A 12191-nucleotide genomic window follows, 5' to 3' on the forward strand; every position below is an offset into this window, starting at 1 on the left:
AGGCCGGGTGCACCATGTCACATGACTGGAGATCATCAGAGGCGGCACCAGGACTTTTCTGTTGTGGGGGGGGGGGGGGGGGCAGAACATGACTCCGTTTTCATTATGGGTCCACGAATGCACTTCATCACTAGGCACTCTATGGTGGTAGAATGGGGCCAATGGATCAGCCCAGAGGAAATTTGGGGGGGGGAGGGCTTCGACCTTGCCCTCCTTTTGAGCTTGCCCCTGTGGTCATGTGCAGAGATACCCACAATGTTCACAGTGTCATGTGGACGTAGGAGATTGGGAGTAAAGTGTGGTGTGCGCGAGGTGAGTGAGATTGGCAAGCACAAGTCCGAGCTGGCATAGCGGTGTATAGTACACAGCTGTACTTTTTCTCTCATATTACGCACCCCTTTCCCACTTGTCCGGTACAAGGTAGCCAACCGGAGATATCTCTGTTTTTGCTTTTTTCTCTAACTCTGTTAGCTGCCCCCGTAAATTTTATTACGGTTAGACCTAATCGAAAATAGCCAGAACCTTCGTGGCTGTTACCATTGTTTGGCAATTGATGGCTGTTACCTAAATTTAAAGGTGAAAAAAATAATTAGCCTATAAAAGCTGTCGTCACCGGGGGGGCAAGGGGTGCTCTCTTTTCCGTCGCCCGAAATTTTAACCCGCCCCTCCATCGCCCCCGAAAGAGAAAAAAAATCCTGGCGCTGTCCCTGGCCTTGAGCCTTGTGCGCATTGTGCGCATTGGTACGTATTCTTGCGTTCGTTGCATAAACTGGGCAAGTTGCACTGAGCATGGAGTCGCGCGTACCGTGAGCCTACCTGCACGGTCACCGGTTCTCCATACGATCGGGCATGAAAACAAGCACATCTCGTGATTTTATGGCCGCACTAGACCGCTGCACGGCGACGACGGAGCAAGCGGTCATCTCGAAGGAAATGCATAGAGAATGGGAAAAGTAAAACTCCGTTTGAATGAGGTTTCTTGAAGCCATCGCTGGATGGCGCCAGCTGTGTGCAAAGGATGCAGAGGTACTCTGTCGGGGAACGGTCGGGGTTTATTTATGTATTTATATATTGATTGATAGTATTTCCTTTTTTTCTCTCCTTCTTTATTACTTTATACTGCGTACCGGCCGGCCGTTGGCTGCGGGCTGCTGCGCTTGCGTCGCTGCGTCGTTCGGTTGTTGCGAGAGCGGTCTGCTTTCGTCGGCTTTCCCTGCGCCCTCGCTCTCGCGCACGCGCTCGCCCAAAGCGGTGGCGGCGTTCTCGATCCCCTACGCGCGAGCGGGCCGAGACACGGTAAGCGCGGCGCTGCGTACTGCAGGAAAACTCGTCGGCGCAGGCAAAGCCGCAAAAGGCGATAAACACGCTCACGCGCTCTGCCACCGCCTGCGGGGCTTGACCAGCGTAAAGCGGAACCTGTGGTCGCGCGGCCGGTTCGGAGAGGCACCGAAACGCTCCTTGAAAGCGAGTGCGCGTTGACGGAGAGGCGGCGAATCTGCGGGAGCGACTGTTCGCGCCGGCCGCGCCGTTATCAGCCAGGGCTTGGTGCTTGCCTCTGATGACAGCGTCCCGCCTTGAGTGAAAGGTGAGAAAAAAATTGCTGAACGTGTGACGTGTGCGCAAACACCGTGTCTGCTGCTGTCTCTTTCTTGGTGACTGACCCTCACGACAGTCGGCAGCCATATCGCTTACAAAGTGAGAACACGCGGTCTATAATAATAATAATAATAATAATAATAATAATAATAATAATAATAATTGAGTGAGGACCACCCGCCGGAAAGATGTTCATTTAAAGGAGCTGAACGTAGGCTGTGGAAAGAGGAGAAACATTACTGACGCTTCGGTTAATTATTTATCGGTCGCTTTCCGCGCAGTACTACAACGCTCTCAATACACGCTGCAACAACAGTGCAATGCTGGCGCCGGTGGGAAGCTGAACGCACCGCCATCAGTCAACATTTAATTTGCTTTGCCTCAGTACTCGTGCTCTCTCGTTTCTGCTTCTCCTCCTCCGTGATGAAGTGCTCCTTAATACTTTTAAAGCCAAAAGAGCGCTACAAGAAAGCTGCGCTCTTGGCAAGGCCCGCAGTCAGGCAGCCGAACTGACTACTACTTCCCGACACGAGCGGCGGCGAGCGCGTGGCCCTTGTCCTCGAAGACGCTAGGCCGCGCGCGCCGCATCGGCTTTCGAGAGTCCTCCAGGCGAGGTCCGGCTCGTTGCGCAACAAGACGACCCGTCGACCAGCGCGGCGGCGTGCGTCACTTGTCAGGCGGCCCGCGGTGATCATTGCCTGCCCCCAACCAGAAAGCTGCCGCCGCGTACCGTACGTCCGGGGCTGCCAACGCAAGCGGCAGCGGCGCGTGTGGCGCGCGCGCCCAGCCCGGCCGCTGGAGCTGCCGCGGAAACGCGTCCTTGTACGGGTGGCAGACGCAGTGAAAAAAAAATAGAGGAGGAAGAGAGCGCCTTTACCTCGCTGTCAGTCTCCGAGCCTGCGTGCGTGTGTGTAGGCATGCGGGAACGCGTGCTACAGCTCGCACGCACCTCCGGTGTGCGGCTGTTGTTACCGATGCTGCCGCCCCGCCGTCGTCCGCCTCTCGCAGCGCGCTTTGTTGACCCCCCACCCTGCGCGTGCCACAAAGGCGGCGAGGAGCGTTGCAAAAGATTGCTCTCGTGGAGTAGGTGGAACCGCTGCTAGACAACGACCAACGTTCTCCAAGCGACGAGGTGGAGGAAAAACACTTATCGAAAAATGAATAACCAGGTGTCTTTGGCTTTGGGCGCGGGATATGCGATACGTAATTCTTGATAATGTCCTTGGGTGTTTTAATTCGAATCAACTACTATAGTAGCAACTAGGCATTGCAAAGGCGCAATGCCGGTTTGGTTCTTCGTCACCGTGTGTGCATAAGCTGGGGGCCTGAATCCCCGTTAAATGCCAGACAGAGCCAAGCCTTAACATTCATAGAAATTGTGTGTCGCTGGCGCGTAGACAGTACAACCTTTGCACACTGATGATAGCCTTTAATTGTGTGCTGCATTCTAGATGCCTCGAGGGCTGTCCCTGCGTGTACGTACGCGTAGCTTACTAAAGATGCGCTCGTCAAAGTTGACTTCTCCACGGTAAGAGGCTTCATGCGGGAAAGGCAGCTTTACTCTTCACTTTTTGTTTTGTAAGCGAAATATATCTTGTATATTCACCTTTTTCTTCCTTTATGCTTTTGCATGCCTGTGTACGTGCGTGTATGTAACACAACATGCCGATCGCTTCTTTTGGGGGGATACACTATATCTATGAGAGGTATAAGGAAAGGTGAAAGAGTAATAAATATCAATAAAATGGCAACCAGTTCCATTAGTAACTCGGTATGACAGTTTTCAAGGAACTGAAACTAAAGTGTCTGCAAACCATATTATTTAGAGGGGGGGGGGGGGGGGGGGAGGTGAGAAAGCATTGTGTTGGCAGCTATCCACTCCAACAGTGTGCCTCCCCTCCCAGAAAACTTGCGGCCTCATTTTGCTGTGCATCTCGTCCTTGTCCTGAAAGACGTGCGTTTAACGCGGTGCTTGATTACTGCAGAAGCTCTTATTTTAGAGCGAAAGCTCTACAACGCCATGTCTCTCATGGTCATTCATCGTGTCGCAGTGACCTTGAGCCTCCGGAGAGCAAGTGTGGCAGGTGTGACGTAACGTCACGTTATCCGGTGCGAAGAGGCGTCGCAGCTTCGCTCGCTCGGATGGCTCGGAGCCTCGCCGCTACTGTACCACGTGACTAAGCGAGGGTAAGAGCTAAATATAGTCCGACGTAGCGCGAGCGAGCGCACACGATACGTTACGTTGGCGAGAGCAACAGCGTCTATAGTTCGACCAATGGTTCGATGCACTGGCGCAGGCAACGTAACTGGACGCGACCAACGCGCCCCGACGCTCCCGGCGTCGAGCGACGCTCGCAGGCGCGCCGATAACGTCGAACTGTAAACGCGCCTTTGCTGCTTCGCCGGCGCTTAAAGTCGCTCAGTCTCGCCATGGATGGCGCGCCGGCTGGGCGTGTGTGCGTGCGCTTTAGCGCGAGCGACAGGTTGAATCCATCCATCCAGTAGATATAGCTAGACGGCATGCTGCGAAATCTCAACCAAAGGCAAAGTTGCCTGCTGAAACAACGGAGCAAATGGAGGCCAGATTAGCACGTTATAAGGAAGCTTACCAAGCGCGAAAGCGTGCCAAGATCGAAGCTACTGCAACCGCCGCCGTCATTCAGCAACACCAACAACAAGGGGGACGAAGCCGTTGATACAAGCAACGTCACCACAACGAGCGTTTGACGAAAACGGTTGGCGGCAAGCTCGACTGCGACGGCTAGGTTTCACCGCGCGCGACTTCGCGGGCAAACCGTTCGGCAGCGTACGTAACGTGTGTGAAAGACTGTGGCCTAACTTTAACGAAAACACTGTGTGCATAGTCTTTGCAAAACCAAGCCAACCAGACATTTCGCTCCTGATAACTAGGTTTGCTAGAGTTAAACCTCAGCCATTCTTTTCTTCATTTGTTCAAAAATGGAAAAAAAAACTATCTATACCATCAACAACTGGGCATTTCAATATAGCACCTCTCCCTCTCTCTCTCCATCTCTCTCTCTCTCTCTCTCTCTCTCTCTCGTAAGCCAAAGTGTCCTGCGAGACTGTTCAAGTTACAAGGCGGGAATTCCAGCAGGTTACGGACGCTGTTTGAGTGACTACTATTGAGATGCGTTTGCTTTCTGACCTGCTTAATTTAATGACAAATTTTAATGTGCGATGCCTATCTACACGCGGGAGACCGTAGAGGCATCAAGGTAGGGAGAGGGGGCTCACGAACTTCGGATCTGTTCTCCGGGAAAAGACCTCGTGCATATACTTCATAGTTCTGTGCTTCTTTCTTTCTTTCTTTCTTTCTTTCTTTCTTTCTTTCTTTCTTTCTTTCTTTCTTTCTTTCTTTCTTTCTGTCTTTCTTTCTTTCCTTCTTTCTTTCTTTCCTTCTTTCTTTCTTTCTTTCTTTCTTTCTTTCTTTCTTTCTTTCTTTCTTTCACAGTGCTATTTATCTTGCCGGAGTTCAACGTGTGGCGTTCATACACGCGGTGCAATTGTCGCGATAAACTTTGTGATATCCTGATTGGATGCATTAGCAGCGCGTAATCAGCTGTGTCAGAACAATCTTCGCTTGCAAGCCAGATGTAGACGGGGACGCCTGCCATCGCCTCCGACACCACGAAACGGGCCAGCCAGCCCGCGACACTAAAACCCGCGTACTTCGCTGCCTACGAGCACGCGTGAATGGAGACGCCTCTGCCTCTCCACGGTTGGTCGGCCGGGGCGTCGTTAATGGCAACGCTGCAATGGGGACACCGAGACGGGATGCCCGGCGGCGGCGCCTTGTCTTTTCTCCGTGGCCCGGGGCTTCGGCGCTTCCCGCTGCGTTCTGCCAGCACACCTCGCGCGCACGTGCTGCCGTCGATCACTCGCTCATCCGACACTCGCGAGCTTCGAAAGCCGTCCGACACTGCGGCTCACCACACTGTCACCAATGCATGAAGCCGAGTGTGAGATTGAGATAGAGAAAAGAGACCGAGAGAACAACGTATGTACTCCTACATTGAAGTGAGACAAGAAATAGGGCACGACTGGTGTGCCCTTGTTGTTTTCGTGCCTTCGAAACATGGCACGTACCCACAATGGGCGATGGGCAAGAATCTGGCGGTTTTATGCTATTAGCTAATAATAAAGCAATTATTAAGATGGTGCAGTTATTATTATTATTATTATTATTATTATTATTATTATTATTATTATTATTATTATTATTAAACTGCCTCTATGTAGGGAACACACTGGCTAATGTGAATACATCTGTAGAGATAAATTTGTTTAAATATACATACAAAAATTATCACTGATCTACACTGAAAAAATACGTGTTTCTGATTAGAGTTAACTGGAGCGTCGATGCTTTTCACCAATATTTTGATGACGTATTTCTTGAAACTAGTGCTAAGCACAGAATTTGTGATAAATTGATGTGACTGCATCGCTGTACTGCTTAATTTCCGCTTCATCTGCACGAGCCCTAAAGTGAATAGCTAAAAATAGATTATTTAATATTCGTTAATTAGCTAGCATCGCTATTGCGCAAGTAATGCCCAGCTCTTCAAGTAATTGAGCTAACTGACAGAACGGCGCAATCTGCAACAGCTTATATATTTCTCGTTAAAAAAAAATCTTAACTCGGTATACTCGACCGACCGCTTTGAGCCATCTGACGCACACATAAAATTGGCTTTCGCTCGATCAGTGCATGTGCCAAACCGTCGCGAGGTTGGACAATTTCCGCCCTACGGAAGACGCGTCCCCTCATTTCCTTCAGAAGCTGTCACCTCGTTTCGTTGCGCAGCGCCGGAAGCAATCTACCTTCCCAATTTTCGCTCGCCAATGCAGCCCGGTCTAGAGCAGGATGGCGGGTTCACCCGACGAGCGATTACTGTCGTCGCCACACGAACGTCCTGGGGCACGCAATCATCGTGTGCCTCTCTTCGATCGCTTTTGCTTCGTTGCCATGCGCGTCCCACGCCAACGGGTAACAGCCGGCTCGAAAACTGAATTTCCGACTCGTTGGCGGTGGAGCTGCGCAACTGCCTGCCCGATCTCTCTCTCTCTCTCTCTCTCTCTCTCTCTCGTTGTTCGCTTTCTTACGCATTATTCCTCTTCGTCCGTCTCCCCGACTACCCGTGCCGCAACGAAGAGGTCATTCAAGCACCCGTCAGACGTGAATACCACGCGCTATTCACCCCAGAACACGGCGTTGAGAGTCATTTTTCGGACGCCGTGCCCGAAGCAATGCGCGAATGTTGTGCTTTCGGCTCCGGTATTCTCTGTAATACCAGAGTCCTTCCATTTTGGAAGGACTCTGGTAATACGCACTGAAATCCCGGCAAGCTAGCGAGCATCGTTACATTACGCGCCCGTCAGGGTCACGGTCGCGAATCGAACTTGCGACCTCGTGCTATATATCCACGGAAATACCGAGTCGGAGAGTTCCCCCGATTGTTTCCGTGTAAGAAGGTGATCCTCTGTGCTCCGTCGAATGTCAGGGCCCCGACGAGACGCCGGAGAGTTACGAATGTTTGCAGGTCGTGGTGGGCTCAGTTATATAATAACGATGGTGCGGCCGACTAAATTTTGATGAAATGCGACTGCTGTTAATCTTATGCCAATTTTATGTTGCATAAATGCTTAATGAGGCGCTCAGGCAGTTTAGTGCTCGATGTGCTGGCATTACTGGCACTCGTTAAAGCGTATCACGTGAGATGAAAAGAGTCACAGAATATGTCAACAACGTCGTTCACTGTCAGCCGCGTATATAGCGAATTTGGTGATTTGATCAAGGAATCAAAGTCGCAAACGTTCTGGTGCTACGGTTGAATCAAATTTGTTCGCTGCCGCGAGGCTTGCGTACTTAATTGCATTAATCCACTTTGGATTACTGTTCAATACATGTGCCTCTCTGCCGTTTTAATAAAAAAGTTCCATCTATATCTTCGTGAAATTATGTTGTGGCAGTGTTCCTACCAATTTTTATACCGCAGTTCATTATGCTGCGGCGTTCGCATCAACTCACGCAGCTGCGTCGATGACCTGACCGGACACAACCTTTGGGTCCTGCCTAAATGTGCTGCCAGCGGCCATATGTCCACCACCTCAGCTGAGCAGTATATATAAAGTCCGCAACTCCCACACAACGGGTTCGTCGCGCGCCCGCTGACCCTGAAGCCGAGCGCGTGGCTCGCTCCCAAGAAATCGCCGTCACCGGGACAGCCGCGCCGCCGCGCGGCCATCCGTCTTCTTCGCGCCAGCGGGGTGCGTCGCCTGCACAGCGCGCAACTCCGTCGTCGTCCCGTGCGGTCGGCGGGCGTTCACCAAACTACCCGGCTCTTGGCCAATACCCCTCGAGGGCACGCGCCGTGTGACCTTAGGGCAACGACAACAACGCGTGATCCGGAAGGCGACGGCAACCCTCCGAGCATCTGCGCGTCTGTATTTTACGCCGACATATATGTGCGCATTGTTTTGATCCTTCTCCTATGAAGCATCCTTGCATTACCGGCACACAAGCCTCGTGGATAGATTACTGTGAGGTCGGGATCCGCCGCCTCACGACTCCGCCTCCATTGTTCAGCATTTCTTTCTTTTCCCTGCCTTAGCTGTCACCTACTCTTTCAGGCAGGCAGAGGCGTTATGCCCCGCTTGCGAAGGCGATTAGTGAAATTCCGGCGTAAGCCGTCCCACGATGACTGTCGACATTAGTGCGTCTAGTATTGAAGCAATGTGGCGGCACGCCCTACTGCCACCACCGAAACGCGATCATGTGTTGTGAGCCGTGTTCTGCAGCTGGCTCCTCTCTCGCCCTCATGTGGGCACGCCTTGCCATCTAGCGGCGCGCGCTCGCGATATCCCCCCTCCAAGTTTGCGTGGCCTCCGAGATCGCACTGGGGGCGCGCAGGCGCTGCCTGCGGGCACTCGCGTCGCAGCGCTAAAACGTCGGGCTGCAGTGCTTGAGGAACCCGTGCGACGCGGGTTCGAATTCGTCAAGCTTAAGGATCTTCTGTTAAATTAAAGAGCATTAGAGAGTTTTAGCTTGAGCGTTTTTACGGCCAGCGGAGCGGAGCGGACGAGCGCAGACGCCACTGTGCATGCGCACGTCGCTGGGCCGGCCAGCGTTTTTACGGAGCGCAGCTTACGCCCGCTGGGAAGCCCTCTCCAGCGGAGCGATAGGCAGCGCGCGAGCGTGCGCGGGCGTGTATGGGTATTCAAGATGGCAGCCGTCAACACAAGCGCCGGCGCTGCTGCGTTGTCGACGGCGACCGCTGCTCAGGCCCGTTTAGAAGTTTCACCAAATAACTAACTAAAAACACATAACCTACCTTTATTAAACAGTTTCAGCGCATTATTAGCAGGTTTAATTGATATTATTTTCACTCTAACTCGAATTGTGACCAATAGGTGGAGCAGTAGAGCAAGTGACTCTACTCCGCTCGAGAAGACGGGCGATCCGCCCAGCTAAAACTATTTTCTCGCGCGCCTCTCCGCTGGTGTATCCGCTCGCCCGCTCCGCCCCGCTGGCCGTAAAAACGCTCAAGCTAAAACTCTCTATTGTAAAGAGGTTAGAGTGACAGACGCAACGTGACTGTGTATAGTAGGCCATGTCGGAGTGCTAATCGCATTAAAGCATTTAGGACGGGATAGCGCCCAGGTCATCGCACAGCCTAAAATGAACGTGCCGACGCCGCAAATACGTCTCGTCTGGTTGCCGATTTAGCGACAGAATGGATGTAACCGAGCGTGACAGAGGATTGGAGTGGTGTCTGGAAATGGTTAATGTAGAGCGAGTTCAGTTAGTTGCATAAGGCTAGTTGGATATCTCTGGAAGAAGTGTATGCGCTGCAGTGGATTTGGTTGGCCTTGTATATGATAACCACAGCGACGGCTCCTGGCCATCTGAGCATCACCAGAGCGCTTCTTGCTGTATGGAGCGGTGGTATCGCAGTGCGGTTTGGTCGGACAAGGCTACTTTCCTCATCGGCGAACCAAGTTTGTTAGTTTTAACACGAACATGTATAACGTCTTATATGTGTGGCCATGGTGGTCGCTTGACCACAGCGAAAATTTTCCCATATACGTATGTACGTCGCGGAAACACATCTGACAAGACAAAAGAAAGCGCGCAAGAAAGGAATAGTTTTGCGCATATTCTAGAGCTTTGGTTGCGTTACAGATTTTAATACATCATTCGCCCGGGTAGAGTAGTAGCTTTAGCGTTGCGCTGCTAATATCGGTGCCTCGGCTTCGACCTCGGCCGATTTGCGTATACGTTAAAGAGGTGGTCGAAATTAATACGGAGTCATCCACCATATACGGCTTGCCTCAGATTTAATCAGCTCGCGGTTTCGGCTCGTAAATGCCTCAAATTTAATTAATTAAATTCTCGTACATCATACCTGTGAAAGGGAGTTAGGAGCCATACGCAGATGAAGAAATGATTTTTCCTAATCTCAGAAGATATATTTGATTAATGTCCAAAAGGTTAGGGATAATGAAAATAAAGATTGTACAAGATAGGAGAGAACATGTAAGCAGAGAGGTGTACGACTGTTACTATGGACTTTTATTTGTGAGCGAACAACAGGCACAGTCTCTGACACTGACGTGTGATCGTGTCAAAGCCATAAACAGAGCATGCAGTTCGTAGGCTCGCACACATTCATGTCGCGCTCATGTATACGTCGCCGTGTCTAGGTGTCATAACAGTGTCTCTCGTGAACTCAAATGGGCGTTGCTGCTGCACAAAATAAGCGTCTCACACGTGTGCTGCCCCACGCAATTTCTCGGGGGATAGGAATTCCTAGCCGGTATGGTCTATACAAAACTAAGAGAAGCGCTCATCTAAGACTTGGGAAGCCAATGGATCAATTTTATTCTTGCACAAACCGCATGTGGAGGGAATGAAGCAGTCACTTATGCTGTGGCGTTCGATAACGACTCTTGGCTATTGGAGCCTCTAGAAGTGAGCCCAAAGTGCATGGCCCTGCTTCAGTCAGCTGGTGGCCCGGAAACTGTTATCGACTGTCGAATAAGCAATATAGTCAACAGAGTCGCGACCAACTATCCTGTATTATATTATAAGAAAGAACTTCACCTCCGCTCGGAATGATTTCCGCTCACAGATACTGTATATATTTTTACAGAGAAGCTGTTAAGTGCTACTTTCCCTACTGTCGTTGCCGCCTGTAGAAAAAAAAAAACCAAGATAACAATGCCGGGCCGACCCGCGGCGAAGGTAAAGCAGGCGTTAAGCACTTCCCATACGTGATAGTGAAATGCCGGGCCGACCTAAGGCGGAGGTACAGTTAGCCATTAAGGGGCCCACATACGCGGCTTCGCTGGTCATTCTTCTTCACAGAATGGAAGGGCACTGGGTTTTTTCGACTACCGCTGCGCAAGCTTAGTCTAGACTGCATATAGTTTAAGTTTTACTATATCTCGTCGTTTATAGCCTGCCCACAGAAAAGTGCCCATATATCAAGCTTTACAGATTGAGGCGAAGGATATCCCAGAACAGAGTGTATGCAGTGCGCAAGCAAGGTTGTCGTCGTTATTTTATTTTTTTTTCTGCGTCATCGTAGATGTGAGTGGACGCAATTTAGGAGTGCCGCTCCTGCGTTCGCTTTCACCCGTATATCGGGCCTTTAGCTCTTTTCGATGCATCGCGGACACGGCGTGAATATATGGCTGCGCTTTCTCGCCGCTTATATATGGTCGATTCTTTCGAGAGAGACCGTTGTCTCTCGATCCTTGCACGAGACTGCTTATCGATTCTCGACTATAGGCGCAGCCATGCACGACCGGGCCGCATATCGCCGGAGATTGCACGAACTCATGGGCAGCCTCGCGCCCCTTCCCCAACTTTTTCTCCTCGCAAACGGGGCGAGACGTACCTTATAACGCTGACCTAAAACTCTGCTAACGTGCAGATCGCGCCATGGGCTGCAGTCTGTGCATGAGTGCATGGGTGTGCGCGCCTGCTCGCTTTCAGATCACGTGCGACAGAAAAACGCTCGCGTACGGAAAGCCAGCTTCTCGCCGAATCGATGTTGTGCATGTCCCGGCGCTGCTGCGTTGTATATACCGAGTCTAGGCTTTCTCTTGCTTTCCGCCGCCGCTGTTGTCGAATGTGTGAACCTGGTGTCTTGTGAACGGCGTGCATCTGCGTGGAAATAAGGCAAAGCATCAGAGAGAGAGAGAGAGAGAGAGAGCAGCGTCTGGCGATCGAGAGAACGATAGGCGCCGGAATGTTCCTTTTTCTCAGGCAATCGGTCGCTGCCGCTTGGAAAAAGATGACGGCTTTTGGGTCGCTGCTTAGGCACGTCACGCAACACGTTTTTCGCTGAGCGGAGAACCGGCGTTAAAAAGGCTTGTACTAGCTGCGTTACTGTTATTGTTATAAAGGTACAAGCATGTTGGTTTCACCACATTAAACGCCGTTGTCCCGTCGGCCTTTCTGCTGGCCAAATTTCTTCACTCGAAGTAAAAAAGAAGAAAAAAAAAACGAAAAGCCGTTGTCAGAGCTCACTAAGTTGCATTGTTAAAGAGCGTCTCGCTACGTT

The 12191-nt window shown here is 51.2% G+C and overlaps 1 protein-coding gene across 2 annotated transcripts in view; it reads left to right on the forward strand.

Annotated features, from left to right (window-relative positions):
- Window positions 1–1367: 1367 nt before the first annotated feature.
- Window positions 1368–12191, forward strand: part of mrj (DnaJ heat shock protein family (Hsp40) member B6 mrj) — a 164233-nt gene continuing 153409 nt past the window's right edge. Inside the window, exons 1-2 of one of the 2 annotated variants that reach the window (XM_070531615.1) lie at window positions 1368–1585; window positions 3648–3783. The gene's annotated coding sequence lies outside the window, so the exon portion shown is untranslated. The remainder of the gene's footprint in view (window positions 1586–3647; window positions 3784–12191) is intronic. The other variant, XM_065453145.2, reaches the window with a different exon arrangement.

Source organism: Dermacentor albipictus, chromosome 1 (genome assembly GCF_038994185.2).
Source record: "Dermacentor albipictus isolate Rhodes 1998 colony chromosome 1, USDA_Dalb.pri_finalv2, whole genome shotgun sequence".
NCBI classification, from domain to species: Eukaryota; Metazoa; Arthropoda; class Arachnida; order Ixodida; family Ixodidae; genus Dermacentor; species Dermacentor albipictus.